This window comes from Sorex fumeus, unplaced genomic scaffold (assembly GCF_029834395.1).
Source record: "Sorex fumeus unplaced genomic scaffold, SorFum_2.1 ptg000008l, whole genome shotgun sequence".
Classification (NCBI taxonomy): Eukaryota; Metazoa; Chordata; class Mammalia; order Eulipotyphla; family Soricidae; genus Sorex; species Sorex fumeus.
Window position 1 is genome coordinate 18,585,120 of NW_026606065.1, and position 22,659 is coordinate 18,607,778.

Here is a 22,659-nt window from a genome sequence, read left to right on the forward strand (position 1 = left end):
GCAAGCTCCCCATGACATATTCGATATGCCAGACACAGTAACAACAAAGTCTCTAATGGAGACGTTACTGGGAACGCTCAAGCAAATCGATGATCAACGGGAGGGCCTTTATCTTTATCTTTATCTAAGGCAAATTCTGGAACTCTTAGACTGTCTTTCTGGAACTGATGTATGAATATTTAACTCCAAATAGCTTAATTTTATTATTCATTATTAAATACTTGTGTTCAAGCATATTTTGTTATTTTATTTAAAAATTATTTGACTAATACCTATTTAAGATAATAACAATTAATATATGTAGATCGGTATAGAAATCAAATGAGTTTTGCTAAACAACAGTGTCATTTTAATTTGAAAAGCATCCATTTATTTTTGTATAAAGTCATTCACAATATTTGATTATATTTAATATTTGAACACAAAAACTATCACCATTGCACCTTCCAACCACCACATTTCAGATGTTTCCATCCTGAACCCAACCCTGCCCTATAGGTATATACATATATGTACATATATATTTATTTATGTTTATATTTGTATCTGAATAAATATACTTTCCCCTAAGTTTGGTTGCCTTCTACTTTTAATCCTATCAAATGTGGTTTGTTACTCTTGGTATATTAGTAGTGTAAAGTATGAGATGTCCAGGAATAGATTCACTAATGAATCAGGCTTGTCCTAGTACATCATCCACGAAGAGAGAGTGATTTTTATAATGTTTCTCAAAGGAAGAAAGTCCAACTGCCCTCGGTGCCGTGTTATCCCATCAATGGCCAAGACCCAGAGACTATAAAACCCAGCTCCCGGAAGCATGCACCCACAGATACCTCAGAACTCTTATTATCTAGTTCTTATGCTTGGGGAACCCAGCAGGCTACTGAGAGTATCCTGTCTGCTCGGCGGAGTCTGGCAAACTCCCTGTGGCATATTCAATATGCAAAAATTCAGTAACAATGATGGGTCTCATTCCCCTGACCCTGAAAGAGCCTCGAATATGGCACTTTCTAAAATCTCCGGACTATGACCAAGCAGATGTCACTGGTGCCTGCTCGAAGAAACTGATGAACAATGGGAATGACAGTGATACAGTGATATTTAAAGCTGACTTCATAAAGTTATTTTTTTAAAATACTAATAAATTCCATTCTTTAATTTTAAAATAAGCAGCATGACTCAACTTATACTATTGTTATGCTCTAAAAACTAGGTAGGTATATACCATCTTTCTAGACTGAAATTTCTCTGTGCCTCTAGGCACAGCAACATTTTCAGGAAATTGATTGTCACATAGATAAAGGGATAATGTCATTTTATTATTTATTTTTATGAAGACAAGCTCTATGCTATTGTAGAGCTCTCATCTGCTTGCAAATAAAGTTAGTGACCTAGTGTACAGAAGATACAGAAGGAAGACACAGAGGATACTGGAAATAATTCTTAATGGTTGACATTTAACTTAAGAATACAGATTGATGAAAACATTAATATATTTGAGATATGTTAGATACACTGAACAAATAATACTGACAGAACCTTTTGCCCACTGTAGACTAGTTGACGATATGGCATTTTTGCATATTTACAAGAACGATTAAGGGGTGAACCAAAGTTATTATATATAAAAACAGGCAAAAAGCTCTTTAAATTATATAAAACATCCTTGGATTCAGAGTGATTTAGTCAGAACTCAAATTTTTCAACAAGTGGCTTATGAAAGAAACATAGGAGGTCAGAAGTATTTTTGTATGAAAGATTGTGGCATAATAACTCTCCCATAAGAGATGGGGGGAAATGACATTGGGGCGAGACCTCACAAGGGACATGACCTAGTGACATAGATGAAATACAGTTTAGGATAATTCAAGATCTTATATTTTCTAACCTAATAAATGTGTACCATAAACTGTCTCAACAATTGTCTTAACAGTTGTTAATAAAAAATAAGCAGTCTTAAGACATCACTTTTTAATTTAAATCAAGGTACCATGGTTTAATTACTACAAATATTGTTTTCTACTGTTGAGCTTTATGAACACTATATATATGTATAGATACGTATGTATATATATATATAGAGAGAGAGAGAGCACTTCCATTTTTACTTAAATAACTTTACATATATATCTTGAAAATTAGTCCATTTTCAAATATATGGTGTACATATATTTTCTTTAATTCAGTAGAATATATTTTAATTTTAGCTGTTATATATTTCACAGTGATTAGGCTTTTTAGTTTAATGTAAACTTGCTTGTATACCTTTGCTTATTTTGCTGGTTTATTTTTGGTTTTGTTCTTTGGACCCACTTAGAAGTGCTCAGGGATTACTCATGGCCCTGCACTCAGTGTCTGGAAGTACTTGAGGGGTCATACGAGGTAATGAGTACTGAAAACATATCCACCATGTGCGAGGCAGAGTTTTGTCCTCTGTATAAATATCAGATCCTTTTTTTACTTTTGCTTTCTTTGAAAATAGGGTCAAATCATTGAAGATGTCTGGGAAGTCATCATCAAGGAGTAGTTTTCCATTTTTACTCAATTAAGTTTATGGATTTGAGTCTAAAATCAAGGTACTTAATAAATTTTGAATTAAGTTTTGTATAGTGTAAGTAGAAGGGATTCAATTTCATTTTTTACATTTTCCAAACCTGCTAACCAATTTCACCAACACCATTGATTGAAGAGGTTTTTGTTGTTTCACATAATAACCCACATTCCATCATTTTATTTTTGGACTCTAAATTTTTATTTTATTGGTCTGAGAACTGACTTTTTCTGAACTCCACAGTTTTTGCTGTTTTATTTTTATTGTATAGTTTAAAGTCAGGATTTGCAATATTCCTATTATCTTTTTTTTTTTGCTTACAGTTATTTTGACTATTGGGGGGAATTTGTTGTATTATATACATTTCAGAATTCATTTTTCTATTCTCTTATAAAATCTTATGCATTTTATGATACTTGCATCAAATCTGCATATTTCTTTGTGTTGGGTTACCATTAAACATGTTTAATTCTTACAGTACATGAACAATCATACATTTCTATTTCCTTGTGTCTTCTATTTATTGATTAATATCTAGGGTTTTTTGTACTATATAAAAAGGCTCAACTTCTAGATACTTGATTATATAATGTATCTGTAACTTTTAAACACTTCTTTCTCAGAGCCAGAGTAATATAGCAGGTGGGTATTTACCTTGTAAGCAGCTAACCAGGGCCACATATGTACCCAAGAGCATTACCAAAAATAACCCCTCAGTAAATAATCAGAAGTAAGCCATGAACATTGCTAGGTGTCGGCCAAATAAAACACAGTATTAATTTTATAACATTGCTTTCACATAAAAATACTATTATGTATGGGCACTTTGCAGACTAGTACTTTGCTGCATATGTTTATCATTTCTAAGAGCTTTATGGTGGAGCCTTTAAGGTTTCCTATGTGTCATAGTAGGTTATCTATAAACAGTGATGGCTTGACTTCTCTATCAATTACTAATTTTTTAATTTCTCTTTATTGCCTAATGACATGTGTCTAGGCCATGTTGAATAATAGTATTTAGAGTCATTATTCTTGTCTTACTCATTTGCTTCAAAGAAAGACTTTTGCTTTTTTCACCACTCTGTGTTTGTTGAAGGTTGAAGATATAGGGCATTTACCATATTTAGATCAGTCCCATCTACCCCCACTTATTGAGATTTATACCACACATGGATATTCAGTCTAATCAAACACTTTGAATCCTGTTCATATGGGTTTTTATCATTGCCTTTTAACATGCTGTGATAATATTAGTTTGCTTGCATTATTTAGCCATTCTTGTGTTTCTGCAATAAATTCAACTTAATTATGATGTGATAAGAATTTAATGAATTTCTGAATTCAATTTGTTAGTATTTTGTTGAGGAACTGTGCATATATGCTCATCAGAGAAAGCTCACAGCAATATAGCCATTCATCAAGAAACAAACAAAATGGCTCATTCAGATTAAAGAATTATCCTCACAGCCAAATAAACTAAAAAAAAAAAAAAAAGAATCAAAAGAAAGCCCAAAGCAGTAGACAGAGGAAAATGATAAAAATTAGAGTAGAAATCAATGGTATAGAAATAAAAATCAATACATAAGGTCAATGAAACAGTTAGCTGGCTCTTTGAAAACATAGATAAAATGGACAAACTATCAGTTAAAATCATGAAAAAAATTAGAGAAAACTGACAAACAGTATCAAATATTAGAGTACATACACTATCATAGACATTTGAGAATCCATGCTTCAGCTCATGTTTGTCTAATATTTGACAAACAGTATCAAATATTAGAGTACATACACTATCATAGACATTTGAGAATCCATGCTTCAGCTCTTTTGGAAGGTATCCATCACTTATATGATTTTAACATGTTAGTCCCTTGTATCTAATGGGGTATATTAAATTTTTATTTTGTAAATTATTCAATTTTATTGAGTTTAGGGTACTGGAATTGCCATTTCTCTATAGACTGATCATAAGATGGACGTTCTTTCACACGATTTTTGACATTAAAATAAAATGCAATTAATGAAGGCTATTCAAAAATAAATGTAACATAAACAACTTTTGATCACACTGATTCTTGTTATATTCTATTGCATTTGGTCTTTAAATAGACTGAAAATTTCTATAGGTAGGAATCCCTGTTCCTGTTTTGAGCATAGTCAATTAGTTTGAAGATTATTTTGTTTATATTTTTGATGTTTATAACTTATGTTTTATTCATGTAAAAAACATTGAAATGAAAGAAATAATTTCAATGTACATAGATCATCTTTAACAGGTTTCTATACATTTTTTTGTTTATCAGATAAATATATTCAAAAGTTAAAATATTTTTAGTGAAAAAAGTCATTATTTGGAACAAGACTATAATTGGAAATTATATTTGGTTGTTGGAGTCGGTTTTTGTGAGTCAGTTAAGTTTTTAGTTTAAATTTTTTCTTGTTGGATTTTTTTAAGTCAGTTTTTAAAGTGCACAGTGACTTTCAGAAATTTGCATTTCTGAAATCACTGAGACTGATGGATTGAGGCAAGGATACATGTTCTTAGCTGAAATACCCATATGAAAGGCTTATTATATACGAAATTTTCAAGGGAGGAGTGGTTAAAAATTTGATAGCAATGAAGGAAAAACTAAACAAGCCTAGATAAATAATGTAGTTAAGGAGACATTCCAGACATTAAAGAGAAGATATTCACTTTAGACAAGTTGACTTTGAGATAAATAACTGCTATCTGCAATTGGAAGAAAAAGGATGCTGGTACAGAAAGTGTATTTGGGATAATAAGAAGTAGCTATTAAAGAAAAGGAATTAAACAAGAAAATCCTGACCTTTTTTTGTAAATTTACATTGTTATATTTCTGATTTATATCACTAGAGTATCCATCTGGCTGGAGTGATAGCACAGAGGGTAGGGTGTTTGCCTTGAATGAGGCCGTCTCAGGTTCGATTCCTCCATCCCTCTTGGAGAGCCCACCAAGCTACCAAGAGTATACTGCCTGCACAGCAGAGCCTGGCAAGCTCCTTTTGGTGTATTTGATATGCCAAAAACAGTAACAAATCTCACAAGGCAGATATTACTGGTGCCTACCCGAGCAAATTGATGAACAGTGGGAACACAGTGCTACAGAGTATCTACGTATCCACTTAATAATTTGCTAGTAAAATCTTTGTAAGTACATACAGAGAATGGTTCATACTCTCCCTATTACAGATGGTATAAAGTTGAGTCTTTACTCTGGTATTGTTATGAACTTCTTCGATTAAAGACGATTAAATATTCATAATTTATCATTCAATAAAACATTTAGTTTGGAAAGTCTAATTGTTTAACTGCCCCTAAAACTCTCAAAGTTCAAAAAAGTTTGAGGAACATTATATCTTAGTGCCCTCTTTAACAAATTAACTATCTATCTATCTATCTATCTATCTGTGTCACTAATGATCTGTAATATTAATCAGTCATTCCAGAATTTTTTAGAATAAACCATTTAAAAATAATATAAGTACTTACATCTCATTGAGTATAATATCAATTTAATATAAATTGATCTCTAATATGACATTCATAGGTATTATTTTATTTTGAATATCAGATTCTTGGTGAATCTGCATAAAAATTTATTTCAGTCATCCTTCTTACTGCTGAAAGCAAAAGCTCATCATTCTAATGATACTCTTGAAAGACTATTATTTCCCTAATTAATGACTATGTCCTGTTAGACCTATTGAAAGAAAAATCTTATCATCTCACTAAATAGTTAGAATGAGATCTTAACTATCCTCTTTCATCCGTGTCAATTTTATCTGTAAAATTACTTTAATGCATATTTCTAGTTATATAAAAAATAGGAAGAAAATTATGTACTCTTCTGTATTCTTCTGTAAATGAGCTATCTTTTTTTGACATTTTTAGGCTAATTATCAAGCATTTTTAGAAGAATTTGCTCTTTCTATTTTACCTCAAATATGCTCTGGAATTTTTCATACTCAGAGAAACAACTGTACATCAAAACATGTTATTTTCAGTGTCTGAATTTGTCTTTCATTTGGGGTTCAAAATGCCATTAATTGCTTTTGTTTGCATATGTGAAACAGTTATAGATAACAAATCTTGCCTAATACTCATAAAAAAGGCATTTTGTTCAATTCTAGCCATATGATTTATAAATTATTTGAGTATTGCTTTATAATTTCAAAAGTGAATCTTATATCTATTATAATGAATTAATAAAGTTTAGGTTGCAATACAACAATTTGTTCTTGATTGTTTTAAAAGATAATCATTTATTATCTCACAGTTTTGAGTTAAGTTTACTTGGATTCTATTGGCTCAAGATCTCCCAGGAAGTGAGGGTATTAAACTGAGAGAAACCAGTTTCTGGCTACTCCAGAGGGGGTGAAAAGCAGAGATTGACTTTAGGGAGAAAATGATCTACAATTTCTCCAAACTGTCTTGGCCTAGAGCTTCCAGTGTACTTTAAAGATAATCTGGGTGTGCTCACAGGGAACTTGTGCATTCTGCTCAGACTCATAGGTTATTCTCTAGTTTCTCTTTTTCTTTGGCATATAGAACATGCCACAAATATATTGCCAGGCTCTGCTGTGCGGGCGGAACACTCTCAGTAGCTTGCCAGGCTCTCCGGTAGGGGTAGAGGCTTTTAGGGCGGTCTCTAATTGTCCTTGCAGGTGTTCTCATGGTTCAAACCATATTTGAACCCTATCAGATATAGTGTGGCAATCTCGTAATCTTAAGTGTGCGGTTCAGAAAACATCCTGGAGCATGGCGTTGGCTGGGTAGTGGAGGTAGTGGAGGTAGTGGAGGTAGTGGAGGTCTGGCGGGCTGCTGGATGCAGGCAGAGTATCTCTGCTCCTGGGTCCACTGAGCCTGGAGTCCAAGGTGTTCTTCTTTTCCAGCTCTGTGGGGCTTCACCCGTTTGTGAGTCTCAGCCTGATGGTCCAGAAAGCATCCTGGAGCATGGTATCGGCTGGGTAGTGGAGGTAGTGGCAGAGCCTGGCAAGCTATTTGTGGCAGTACAATATGCCAAAACCACTAATACATTGGGTCTCATTTCCCTGACCCTGAAAGACCCACCAATATGGCAGCATTAAGAAGGATGCGGAAGGAGAGGCTGATAAATTCTCAGGGCCAAACTAGGCTGCCAAAACAAAAAAGGAAAAAAATGAATGTCTGTACTTTCAATTCACATACACTGGCATCAGATGCATCCATCAAGGACCTGATGGTGCAAGTGCGAAAGATCAGGTACTACAAAATTGGTCTGACCAAGACTAGAAGGTATCAATCACATCTTGCGATTTTTTACACTGGAGAAGAACTGTTCCTCGGAACATGCAACAAAAGAGGTGTTGGTGTCGTCATCAGTGTCCTTGTCAACATGAACTTGGCCATAAACATCGATTCATTCGAATGCCTAACAATCCAAATCAGACGATCACACTTGAGTAGATGTGGCTCACTGCCGGCAGTTTCTATCGCTGTTGTCTATGCAGCAACATCCAATTATGATGAAGGAGAAATTGAGAAGATCTACACGGAACTTGAGAAGTTCTATAAAGAAGACCACATCTTCTACAAGATCATTGTTGGTGACTTTAATGCCAAAATAGGACAGAGAAGATCAGCTGAATAACTCCATACTGGGACCCCTGGCCTAGAATGGAACTAACAAGGTGAGAGACAGTCTGAGTTCATCATATTGACCAAGATCATCCATGGTGACTCACAATTCCAGAAGGCTGAAACTAAAAGTTGGACATAAGAGTTTCCCGGTGGATGATTCCACAACAAAATTGACCACATAATATTCAATTGACGTTTTTGCTTGACCGATGTTGCTGTTGTCCCAAAATTTAAACGGTATCCGACCACCGTCTCCTTCCAGCAAAATTCTACTTCATGGAGCGGGGAGAAAGGGCTGCAAAGTTTAAGAGAACTCCCAGAATGACCACCAACTGGGAGCTCTTTGACACTATCAAGACAACATGGGAAGATGCCGTCATTGACAACATTGATGAGGAACACAATTGAATGGTTCAGCAACTCCATGATTCTGCGAAGAACGCTGAGAGAGAGATAGCCACAAAAAGACATTTGTCTTTGAAAACTCTTGAGCTCATTCTTCTCTAGCTGGCCATTAGTTACAGGTTTTCCCACTCCACAGGAGCTCAGGATTAGTATCTCAAAGGAATGTGGCCTGCATGCCTTTGTGCTACTTCTTGATCACTTGATCACTTGATCACTTGATCCCCCATTATTCATCGATTTACTCGAGCGGGTGCCAGTAACGTCTCCATTCCTGTTGCGTGTTAGTGTCACCCAATGGCATCTGTTCGTTCTAGGAACATGCAGAGCCTCAAATCGATAATTCAGGCTCTTGACAAAGAAACCTGACCATCTTGTAGGTGGGCATCCACGCAATCTTTTGACATCCCGTGGAATCCAGTCAGTAATGGCTCTAGTCCAGCGGTTGTCTGTAAACCCATTACGTGTCCAGCCCATCTGATTTTTGATGCCTTGGCAAATGAAACAGCGTCCTTGATTCTTGAGCGTTGTCGGAGATCAGAACTCTGGATTCTAACTCTCATTTGAGTGAATCGGGATATTCCAAGCATAGCTCTTTCGATTCCTCTTCAAGAGACCCGAATAGTGTTCTCATCCTGTTTTCATAGGGCCCAGGTCTCTGAGGCATATGTTAATGCAGGAAGAACAGTGGAATCGAAGAGATGTGCTCGTAGCTGGAGGTTCTTTGTCCTCTTAGTTATTTCTTCAATGCTCTTGAAGGCATTCCAAGCCGCTCTCTTCCTCCTGCACAACTCAGGTGCCAGGTCATTCATCATGTTGATTTCTCGACCTAGGTATATATAATTGTTGCATTCGAAGATGGTGGTTCCATTGAGAGCAAATGGGGCATCAGGAACGAGGCTGTTTCTCATAAACATTGTCTTCCTAAGATTCAGCTGTAGTCCAACCTTTCCATACTCACGGTCGAAGTTGGTCAGCATTTGTGCCGCTTGGCTTATGTTTGGTGTTATTAGAACTAGGTCATCAGCAAAGCAGAGGTGGTGTAGTTGCCGACCATCTATCTTCACTCCCATTCCTTCCCATTCCAGTCGTCACATGATGTTCTCTAGGGTGTCACTGAAGAGTTTTGGTGAAATGGTCTCACCCTGCCAAACCCCTCTCTTGACATGGATGATTACTTCTTTGTAGAATGGTGAGATCCTGGTAGTGAATCCGTAATAGAGCTCACGAGGGATCCTGATGTATTGAGTTTGTACACCCTGATTGGCTAGGGCTTCTATGACCGCTTCCATCTCAACAGAATCAAAGGCCTTCTTTAAATCAATGAATGTTAGAGCAGCATCTTGACTTTCTGAGAAACCTCAATGAGCTTAGTAATCGTGTGGATATGGTCAATGGTACTGAATCCTTTTTGGAACCCGGCTTGTTCACATGGTTGTCCTTCATCTAGTTTCTGCTAATCCTATTCAGGATGACTCGAGTGAACAGTTTGTAGATGACAGACAATAGGCAGATTGGGCGATAGTTGCCAATGTCATGGATGTCTCCCTTCTTGTATAGTAATACAGTCCTGCTGGTTTTCCATTGGGATGGAATCTTGCATTCAGACAGGTAGTGTGTGAAGAGCCGAACCAGTGTATTGTTGAGTACTGATGGTAAGTTCTTTAGGTGTTCAGGTCTGATCTTGTCTGGGCCAGGTGCTTTTTGTTTCTTTACTGACGAGATGGCATGTTGGATTTCGGAAGGAGAACATTGGGAACGACATATCCATCATGCGGAATGTGGTATGTGGGCAAGTGGACATGGCTATTAAAGAGATCTGAGTAGAAGATCAGATCTCCGGACGAGAACAGTGCAGTCTCCTGCCCCCGCGCCTGACTGTTCTTCGCTGAGGCCCCTTGGAGGGGAGCGGGTTGAGCTTTCCTCCCCGCCCTGACCAGGGCTCCGGCAGCAGAAGACCTCCAGGACCAGCCACCACCATGCTGAGACCACTCTCCGCACACATGAAGGTACTGGCAGAGGGACAAAGCCACGCGGATTCCGGGGCCGAGATCTCCAAGCCTACTCGGATTGGAGTCAAGAATCCTCCACCTAGATCCTCCAAATTCCAGTAGGCGGGGGTCACACCCACCACCTGGCCCCCTGGCACCGTGTAATCCCATCAATGGTCAAGACTCAGAGACTATAAAATCCAGATCCCGGAACCGCGCAGCCACATTTGCAGTTGTGTGACATCTTATCAGGACATCTTTTTTTAATGAAATCTTATTATCTCATTCCTACTTTGGACAAACTTGCAGGCTATCGAATGTAGCCTGCCCACAGGGCAGAGTCTGGCAAACTCCCCGTGGCTACCAAATATGCCAAATACCAGTAACAATGATAGGTCTCATTCTCCTAAAGAGCCTTGAATAAAATATCAGGGCTAGGATGAAAGAGACGTTACTAGGGGCTGCTCGAGGCAATCGACGAGTAGAAGTCATGAATAATCTTATCCATTGCCCTTCTGGAAGATGTGATAGATCCATCAAGGTGTCGGAGGGCAGTCATCTTGGTCTTGTAGTTTGTGAAGGACAGGCAGGCTTTACAAATGCTTTTTCCAGCTTCTGCCGCATCTACCAGCACCGCTGCTCTCCTGTCTTTGAGGTCATCCTTGATGGCTTCTCTGCATTGTTTTGGTAGCTCGGACGTTCGATTGCGGTTGCCTGAGGCATGTGCCAAGCCACGTTGGCGAATAAGTTCAAGAGTGTTCGAAGAAATGAGGTTTTTTGTGGTTATCTCTCTCTTGGCATTCCTTTCACAATCATGGAGGTGCTGAATCATTCGATCGTATTCCTCATCAATTTTGTCAATGACGGCATCTTCCCATGTTGCTGCAACAGAGCCAAAGAGCTCCCATTTGGTGGTCGTTTGGGAGTTCTATTTTAAACTTTACATTCTTTTCTCCTTGTTCTGTGAGGTCGAAATTTGCTGGAAGGAAACGGTGGTCCGATCCCGTTTGGAATTTTGGGACAACAGCAACATCAGTTAGGCAAAACCGCCAATTGAATATGATGTGGTCTATTTCATTGTGGAACCTTCCACCTGGAGACTCCCATATCCAACGTTTAGATTCAGCCTTTTGGAACTGTGAGTTACCATGGAAGGTCTTGGTTGACATTATGAACTCAGTCTCTCACCCTGTTCATTCCATTCTAGGCCATGGGTCCCAATGTGGAGTTCATCGGCTGATCTTCTTGGTCCTATCTTGGCATTAAAATCACCGACAATGATCTTGTAGAAGGTGTGATCTTTTTAATAGAACTTCTCCAGCTCCATGTAGAACTTCTCAATTTCTCTTTCACCATAACTGGATGTTGGTGCATAGACAACAAAGGTAGAAACTGCCGGCAGTGAGCCACATCTATTCAAGTGTAGTCATCCGATTCGGGATGTTAGGCATTAGAATGAATCAATGCTCATGGCTAAGTTTGTGTTGACAAGGATACCGACACCACCAACTCCTCTTTTGTCACATGTTCCAAGGAACAGTTCTTCTCCAGTGTTGAAAATGGCATGATGTGATTGATGTCTTCTCATTTCGGTCAGACTAATGATGTCGTACTTGATCTTTCACGCTTGTACCCTCAGGTCTTCGATGGATGCATCAGATGCCAGTGTACGTGCATTAAAAGTACAGACAACAATTTTTGTCTTTCTTCATTTTGGCAGCCTATTTCTGCCTTGGGATTTTATCAGCCTCTCCTTCCACATCCTTCTCGACTCTGCCATATTCAGGGTCAGGGGAATGAGATCCATTTTTTTTTTTTTACTGGATTTGGCATATCAAATATCAAATAGACCACGGATAGCTTGCCAGACTCTGCTGTGTGGGTGGGATATTTAAGGTACCCTGAAAATTAAATGAATGTAAATAAAAAGTCTGGGAACTTGGTGTGATAATCTCTGGATCCTGGCCATTGTTGGGGTTACACGGCAGTTGGTGGGTGCAACTGTCTAGTTACTCGCACGTCCAATCCCAAACTGTGCAGACTTGGAGATCTCAGCCCTGGGTCCCACACGCCTGGGTTCCTCTGCCAGTTCTTTTATGCGTGAGGCTCATCCAAGTGTGTGGAGAGTGGTCCCAGCATGACCTTGGCTGGGGCCCAGAGGTCTTCAGCTGTTGGGCCCTGGTGAAGACAGTCAGGAACAGGGTAGGAGACTCTGCCTTGTTCTCTCCCGGGAACTTGGTGTGATAATCTCTGGATCCTGGCCGTTATTGTTGTTACACGGCAGTTGGTGGGTGTAACTGTCTAGCTACTGGCACGTCCAGTCCCAAACCGCGCAGGCTTGGAGATCTCAGCCCCAGGTCCCACACACCTGGGTTCCTCTGCTAGTTCTTTTATGCATGAGGCTCATCCAAGTGTGTGGAGAGTGGTACTCATAGGCTGAGAAATTTCTTAAGTTTTATTACTTCCCAAAAGCTGTTACCCAGGACCCCCTATCTGCCTGCAACAGTCTCTCCTGGAGAAACACTCCCTTAATTCTTTAAGGGGTGTATGCTTGATTGTTCTTCTAATGTAATTTCTTCATCCTAACAAATTCATATAGATCCTGACTATAAGGGAAATATATTCAATACTAACTTAATATTAATGGACTCCAGAAAATTGTTTAATGAGTTTTGAAATTGTCGACAAATAAAAGCACGTTTGAGAATTCAAAAAAATGTGACTCATAATTGTTTAAATCAGTGTATCAAGTTTGTTCATGTAGAAAAACAAAAGGTTTCTTGATGACATTCTAGCAGGAAGGAGATTTTGCTTCAGAGGATGAAGGCACAGTGCCTTGGTTGTTAGCACACTTTCTTGATCAGTATAGCAGTGGAAGTAGAGGTTTCCTGGTACTTTTTCTTTGCATGTCCCTGAATTTTCCATTCATCTGGTTTGGCTGGAGTGATAGCAGAGCGGGTAAGATGTTTGCCTTGCATGCGGCCACCCAGGTTCTATTTCCTCGTTCCTCTCTGAGAGCCCGGAAAGCTACGGAGATTATCCCACCCTCACAGCAAAGCCTGGCAAGCTTACTGTGAGGTATTTAATATGCCAAAAACAATAACATTAAATCTCACTGTGGAGACGTTACTGGTGCCTGCTCAAGCAAGTCAATCAGCAACAGGAGGACAGTACTACAGTGCTGGTTTAATCAAAACTTTCAGAATCATTTTTTCTTAACAGCAAAAAGGAATGGAGGAAAAAATAGACATTTCAATAAATTTTAGGGTCTCTGCTGTGCAGTGCTATATTTCTGGATTTGTTGGGCGATCTAGAATTTCACATCACACTTTCACACTCTTTGCCATATCACTTGTCTTCAATCATATGTTTTTAAATTTTCTGTTGTTATTTTCAAAATTATAAACTTCAAAAGTGACATAATGTAATCTCAAGGCAGGTTATTTAGAAAAAGATATATATATATGTATATACATACATATATATGTATATATTGCTTTTTTGGGTCACACCCAGTGATGCTCAGGGCTTACTCCTGGCTCTGCACTCAGAAATTACTCCTGGAAGTGCTCGGGGAACCATATGGGATGCTGGGAATCAAACCTGGGTTGGCCGTGTGCAAGGCAAACGCCCTACCTGCTGTGCTATCGCTCCAGCCCGAAAAAGATAATTTTTTATTTTTATTTTTTTTATTAGTGAAACACCATGAGGTACAGTTGTAGATTTACTATTTTTTGTGCTTGGGTTTCGATTATACAATGATCAGATACCCATCCCTGCACCAGTGTCCATTTTCCACCACCATGGATAATATCCCCCCACCCCCATCCCCCCATCCCCCCTACCTCTGTGGCAGGGCAATCCCCTGTGTTCTCTCTCTCCTTTTGGGTATTGTGGTCTGCAAAAGAGGCATTGAGTGGCAAACATGTTCAGTCCATAGTCTACTTTCGACATGCATCTCCCCTCCTGGAAGGATCCTCCAAACACCCTTTATTTGGTGTTCCCTTCTCTATCTGAGCTGCCCTTTCCCCTAGAATGCCCGACTGGCCACTAAGCTATGGAGTAATCCTCCTAGTACTGATCTCAGCTATTCTTGGGTATTAATCTCATATTTTGTTACTTTATATCCCCCAGATGAATGCAATCTTTCTATGTCTATCCCTCTCTTTCTGACTCATTTCGCTTAGCATGTTGTACCACTTGTATGTAAATTTCATGACTTCATCTTTTCTAACAGCTACATAGTACTCCATTGTGTAGATGTACCAAAGTTTCTTTAACCAGTCATCTGTTCTTGGGCATTCAGGTTTCTTCCAGTTTCCGGCTATTGTAAAGAGTGCTGCAATGAACAAACAAGTGCAGATGTCACTTCGACTATACATTTTTGCCTCTCTGGGATATATTCCCAGGAGTGGTATTGCTGGGTCAAATGGGAGCTCAATTTTTAATTTTTTGAGAATCGTCCATACTGTTTTCCAGAAGGGCTGAACCAGTTGACATTCCCACTAACAGTGAAGGAGTGTCCCTTTCTCGCCACATCCACGCCAGCATCGGTTGCTTTTGTTCTTTTGAATGTGGGCCAGTCTCTGAGGTGTGAGATGGTATCTCATTGTGGTTTTGATCTGCATCTCCCTAATGATTGATGATGTAGAGCATTTTCTCATGTGCTTTTTTGCCATTCAGATTTCTTCTTTGAGAAAGTTTCTGTTCATTTCATTGCCCCATTTTTGGATGGGGTTGGAAATTTTCTTCTTGTGGATTTTAACCAGTATTTTGTATATCCTGGATATCAACCCCTTGTCAGATGTGTATTCGGCGAATATCCTTTCCCATTCTGTAGACTGTCTTTGTATTTTGGTCACTGTTTCTTTGGAGGTGCAGAAGCTTCGTAGTTTAAGATAGTTCCATTTATCTATCTCTGTTTTCACTTGCTCGGCCAGTGTTGTGGCATCTTTGAAGATACCATTAGCTTCAATGTCATGGAGGGTTTTGCCAACTTTGTCTTCAATGTACCTTATGGTTTCTGGTCTGATGCAAAAAAGATATTTTTATCCAGTAAAAGTTTAAGTTGGTTTTCTGATATATTTGAAAGATTGTGGAAATGGTAAAAAGTTATATTAAAGAAAATAGGTTAGGAGGCAGATTTGAAATATTGGGACAACAATATTATCTGCTTTTAAAGGTTTAATCACTCAAACTCATCTTGAATGATCCTGGAATACAAAAGCAGGAGTAAGTCCAGAGCACTTCCAGGTGTTACCCACCTCCCCCAGTGTCCTGGAAAACCCCCCAAATTCAATAAGCATGTATTCTTTTTATTTTATGTGCACATACTAAATATGTAGAAAAATTAAATAATAATCTGGGTCTTTGATAATAAAATTAATCCATATGTGGTTGATAATTGAGCTCTGGAAAATAATAGATATTTTTCAGAAACAAAGAAAATTCATACTTATAGATAAACATTAAGACATATGCTCAATGAATCTTAATAGTAGTAATAATAATATTTCTAAGTATAAAGGAAACAATAGACTTTAAAAGTTAAACTGTTTATGATTACAGAAATTATACAGCAATTAAATGTTTTGTTATTTGTGGAATACCTATTTAAATTTCGGGCACTGCATATAAGCTCTTGAGTATCACCTGGAGTGATATCAAACATACAGAAAGGAAGGAATAAGTCCTAATAGCCAGTGATTTTGACACCCAGGCCCTTCTTTCCATCACACAAACAAACAGACACACAACAAGTGAAATTGCTTAAAATATGTTCTGATTATAGTGAAGGTCACTTCATATAACAAATTATATGTGTGTATATGTTTTTCTTAAAATTATGTTAAATGATAGATAAAATTACATAGCACGACATTTATTAATGTATTTGCTTTCAGAATTTAAAGGGTTTTTTTCTATCTTAATATGTCAGTCCTAAATGCAAGAAATTTTGTGATCTCCAGTAATTCAAGTACTAGATGACAGGTGAAGAAGAATAAATGCCATAAGCAACAACAATAGTAGGTATACATAGAGTTAAACACATATTCACATTCAATATGATGCATAAGTTCTGCATGAGTAACCAAGACAGAGCAGTACATTATTGCAGACAAAAATTCTCCAGTCTCTGCAGACATAGGATAATTCATATTGTTACTCAGAATATGTCATGGTGTATGACTGTGTTTTATTCGATTAATGCATTTTAATTCCCTAATCAGTAACTAGAACTTTATTTTCCCATGTGTGCAGTTAAAATAGCATTAAAAAATGTGTGTCGGTGATTGAGACAAACATACTAACTGCTGGCTTGAGAATACAGAGAGGTGGAACAGCAGTGGACACACAGATTCTTTAGTAATTAACAAATGTTCATGGCAAGTTCGAAGGAAGCAATGTTCCATACAAATATAATTTCATATTATCTTTGCCTTACTGTGAATTTGGCTAACTTTAGGACATTTCAATAGTTTTGTAATTAATAATTCTGATCCCTCATAAAATTAGTTAGGATGTTCTGGTAAAACAGAAATTAACCTCATTATGACAAAGCTGAACGAAAGTTTAAGAAGAACAAAGACAGGATAGATAGATAGATAGATAGATAGATAGATAGATAGATAGATAGATAGATAGGGCATGGAGAAGACTTAGAGACATTGAGCATATATACATATGCATTCAGAAAAAGTGAAAATGTGGATCAAAGGTGTGGTGCTGGATAGTACAGTAGAGAGGGCACTTGGATTGCATGAAGTCGACCTGAGTATATTCCATAGCACTGCATGTGGTCCCCCAAGCACTGCCAAGAATGTCTCCTGAATGTGGAGCCAGAAGTTAGATCTGAGCACCACTATGTGGCCAAAAGGCCAAAAGAAGGGAGGATTTGGAAGGAAGAAGAATCAAAGACTTTCACACAGATCAATATCCATAATATTTATTGAGGAAAATATAGGCAGAAAATATAAGATTTGGGTCCCAAAGTTGTTTTTAATGACACAATTCCATTAGCAAAAAAAAAAAAGTAAATAAGTAAATGATTGATGCTACTTCAAATTAAAGACTGTCTATTTGGGGGAAAAAAACAAAGAATAAACAACTAAAAGACCCCCAAATGAAAAGGAGAAAATTAATTAAGCCTGAAGAAGGACAAATATGATATGATCTCACTTCTCAGTAGTATCAAGAGTTACAGGACAAAAAAAAATTACAATGTACCAAAGGTGAGGAGATATAGCTAGATCACCCTTGACATTGTATTATAGGGCAGAGGACAGGGAATGAAATTAATCAATTAGGGAAATAAAATGAGGTGGATTGGAGGTAACAAGTGCAGGGGCTAGGGGTTTGGGGAACATGGGTGGTATATAGGTGTTGCATACCTAGCTCTCTAAACCACAAAACTTTAGCACTGTAGCACTTTCCTCCCGTGTTTCATCGATTTGTTCGAGCGGGCACCAGTAACGTCTCACATCGAATTGTGAGAGTTGTTGTTACTGTTTTTGGTACACAGAATACGCCATAGGAAGCTTTCCAGGCCTTGCCATGTGGGTGATATACTCTTGGTAGCTTGCCGGGCTCTCCGAGAAGGCTGGAGGAATCAAACCCGGGTCAGCCACGTGCAAGGCAAATGCCCTACCCGCTGTGCTATCGCTCCAGCTCACCACAAAACTAGCAACAGTAAAAGCAAGAGATCCAAACTATAGCAGCCAGACTTATAAAATACATCTGTCAAGGAAGTAGGTTAGGGGTTGTTTTGGAGGAGCCTGGAAATACTGATGGAGAGAAGTTAACACTGTCAGTTGGCATGGAAATTGGACTATGGATAACTTTGTAAATCACTGTACCATTGATATGGTGGGAGTGGAAGGGTATAACTTTGTAAATCACTGTACCATTGATATGGTGGGAGTGGAAGGGTGTAGTCTGTCAGGCAATTATATCGGCCACATGTTATTCTCTTTACCCTCTTATCCATTCCTGGCACACGGAAGGTCAGCAGGAATCTCATCCATACACATCTGAAAATGGCTGAAGCTGAGGAAGTCTGAGTAGACAGGGTGCCTCTGGAGTACAGTCCTATGGGAAGGCCCAGGGACAGGTTAGAGAGCTGCAAGTGCCAGTGCAGGGACAAAAGTTCCAGGGTTTGATCTATAGTCTACTTTCAGCATGCTTCTCCCATCCTGGGAGGATTCTCCCAACATCCTTTATCTGGTGCTCCCTTCTCTGTCTGAGTTCCCTTTTCCCCTAGAATGTGTGGTTGGCCTCTTTTGCAAACCAGAGCACCCAAAAGGAGATATAGAACACAAGGGAGTGCCCTGCCACAGAAGCAGGGTGGGATGGGGGGGGGAATGAGGGGTGGGAGGGATAGTGGGATTTGTGGTGGTGGGAAATGGGCACTGGTGGAGGGATGGGTATTTGATCATTGTATAACTGAAAACCAAGAACAAAACTTTGTAAGTCTACAACTGTACCTCATTGTGTCTCACTAAAAAAAAATTTTTAAAAAAGTGTTGCAGGGTTACCACTGCAGGTTTCAGACTAGGGAGTCATATACTGGATACAGAATGGTGCAGGTACAAGATCAGACTATCATACACCGCAGGAGAGTAGAGAGCAGTGATGGACTGGATTTAGGATGTTGACAGCAAGACAAGTGATGTCATGCATGAAAAAAGGAGAGGCCTGGACATCGGAGAGGGAACTGAAGCCATTTCCCTGTATTTATTATTATTAATATTGTTATTATTATCATCATTATCATCATCATCATCATTATTTTTTAAGATTTTATTTTATTTTCATTTTTTAAAGATTTTTTAAGTTGAATCACTGTGAGATATACCCTTACAAAGCTGTTTATAATTAGTTTTCAGTGATGGGCGTTGGAACAAATATCACTCCAACAGTGTATGTTTCCCACTACAAATGTTCTCAGGTTCCCTCCCATCACCCACTCCCGCCCCTCCCAACTTTCAGCCTGCTAGTGTGCAATGATACCTTATTATCTTTTTGGTGTGCATCTCCCTGATGATTAGTGATGAAGAGCTTTTTTTCATATGTCTTTTGGTTATTCGAATGTCTTGGGAAATTTTCTGTGCCTTTCTTCTACCTATTTTTTATGGAATTGAATGTTTGTTCTAGTAAAGTTCAACCAGAGTCTTGTACATCGTTGATATTAACCCCTTATCAGAACTATATTGGATGCACAACCTGTCCCATTCTATAGACTATCTTTGTATCTTGGTCACTGTTTCTTTAGAGTTGCAGAATCTTCTTAGTTTAATGTAGTCCCATTTATTTATCTTTGCTTCCACTTGCTTGGTCAATGGCATTTGATCTTTAAAGAAACCTTAAGTTTCAATATTGTGTAAGGTTTTGTCTATATTTTCTTCCATGTACCTTATGGATTAGGGTCTGATGTTGATTTAGTACATTTTGATATAACTTTTGTGGATGGCATGTGTCTGAGTCCATTTTTTTTTATGTAGCTGACCAGTTTTCACAGCACCACTTGTTAAAGAAGTTTTCCTTCATATTTCTTGATCCTTTATCAAAGACTAAATGATAATATATTTGCCAGTGTGTATTAGGATGGGGCTGGAGCGATAGCACAGCAGTAGGGCATTTGCCTTGCACGCAGCCAACATGGCTGACCTGAGTTCGATTCCTCCACCCCTCTCAGAGAGCCTGCCAAGCTACCGAGAGTATCTTGCCTACACGGCAGAGCCTGGAAAGCTACCCGTGATGTATTCAATATGCCAAACACAATAACAACAAAGTCTCCAATGGAGACGTTACTGGGCCCACTCAAGCAAATTGATGGACAGTGACAGTGACAGATATTAGGATGCTCCACTCTTTTCCATTGGTCTCTGGGTCTGTCTTTATTCTAACACTATGCTGTCTTAATTACTACCATTTTGTAGTACAGATTGAAGATGGGAGAACTGATGCCTCCTATTTTCTTTTTTCCAAGAGTTGCTTTAGTTATTCATGGAAGTTTATTGCTGTATATGAATTTCAGGAGTGTTTGATCAATTTCCTTGAAAAAGTCTTAGGTATCTATTGGGACCACATTGAATCTACATAATGCTTGTCGAGTATTACCATTTAAACAATGCTAATTCTCCCAGTCCCTGAACAGGGGATGTGTCTCCATTTCCTCCTGTCCTCTTTTATTTCTTGTAGTTGTGTTTTATAGATTTCTTCACTTCTACTGAGTTTTATATGCAAATCTTTCAAACAATTTTCAAGAGTCTATGAGCTCAGAATAAATCCACTGTTTTGTGCTAACATATTAATACAATAATTTTATAAAGTAAAATCCTTCACTTCTGCTCAAGATATGGTAAGTGGTGCAGATGTTGGAATGATTGGCCTTCTGTCTGTGCTAACAAGGCCATATCCAAGTATGAGAATAGTTAACTGTCAAAGAGGAATATATTGAATTAGAAAAGTTAAAAGTGAGATTTCAACCAGCTGAGAAAAGTTGGAAAAGACAATTGCAGACCGAAAAAGCTGTTATAGGAAGAATAATGAAAGACTAATCTGGAGTAATTCAGAGCAGAATTCTCTGCTAAGCTCAAGTCGAAAGTCATAAAGTCATGAAGGGTTAGGTGAGTCCCTAAAATAATCTGCTTATGAGCTAGAGGTGAGAGAGAAGCAGTTATCCTGCAATGGAGGTCACTCTGAGGGAGTTATGCTGAGAACTTAAAGGGTCACAGTAACAAGAAGAAATAGCTACATTGTGCAGTTAAATGTGCCAGGCCATTCATGTAATGTGATGGAGAAAAAACTAAATTCTATCAGAAGGTTGAACAATGGAAATACATAGTTTTAAAGAAAAGTGATTTTATTTAAAAGTTTCACATAAACTAAACAAAGTTTATTTGGGAATTTAAAAATTATGAATCAATTTACTTAACCATCTAAAGATGAAGACCTCTGGTTCCAGCCATAGCCATGCTAAAGACCACTCTCCATATGTTTGGATGAGCCTCACGCATGAAGCAACCGGCAGAAGAAACTAGGTGTCCAGGAACCGGGGCATAGATCTCCAAGCCTCCTCGGATTGGGACAGGGCCTCCTCCATCCAGATCACCCGTCTTCCAGTGTGTAGGCGTTACACCCACCAACTGCCCCCAGTGCCATGTAATCCCATTAATGGCCAAGACCCAGAGACTATAAAACACAGCTTCCGGAAGTGCGTGGCCACAAATGTGACCATGCAACATCTTATTATCTAGTTCTTACTCTGGAGAACCTGGCAGGCTACCAAAAGTATCTTGCCCAACAGCAGAGTCTGGCAAACTCCTCGTGGCGTATTCAGTATGCCAAAAACCAGTAACAATGATGGGTCTCATTCTCCTGACCCTGAAAGAGCCTCGAATGTGGCACTTTCTAAAATCTCAGGGCTAGGATGAAGGAGACATTACTGGTGGCTGCTCAAGGAGGTCGATGAACAACAGGATGACAGTGATACAGTGATACAGTGATCTAAATTATATGTTTACTTTAAAAGAAAGCCGAGTTCATGAACTTTATTAAGCAGTCAATGATATTAAAACTATATACGATCCCTCTTGGGTGATCAACTTGCCACCTGCAGAATGTGAAGTTTAAGGGTTATTGAATTTGCAAAGAATACGTAATTATAATAAACTTCATTTTTGATGCGGCCAACCTGGCCAACCCAGGTTCTATTCCTCTGCCCCTCTTGGAGAGCCTGGCAAGCTACCGAGAGTAACTTGCCTGCACGGCAAAGCCTGGCCAGCTACCTGTGACATATTTGATATGCCAAACACAGTAACAAGTGTAACAATGGAGACATTACTGGGCCCACTCCAGCAAATCGATGAACAACGTGAGGACAGTGACAGTGACAGTAATATTTATACAAATGTGTCAATGTAGATTTTAGAAAGGCTTCTTGGGATAACTTCTCACTTTGCCATAAAATACTGGGTTGTTATTTATTATATATATATTTAGAAATAGAGTTATAGTCTATAATAGGAATATAGACTATAATAGAAATTATAGTCATGTTAATAAGGGGTTTT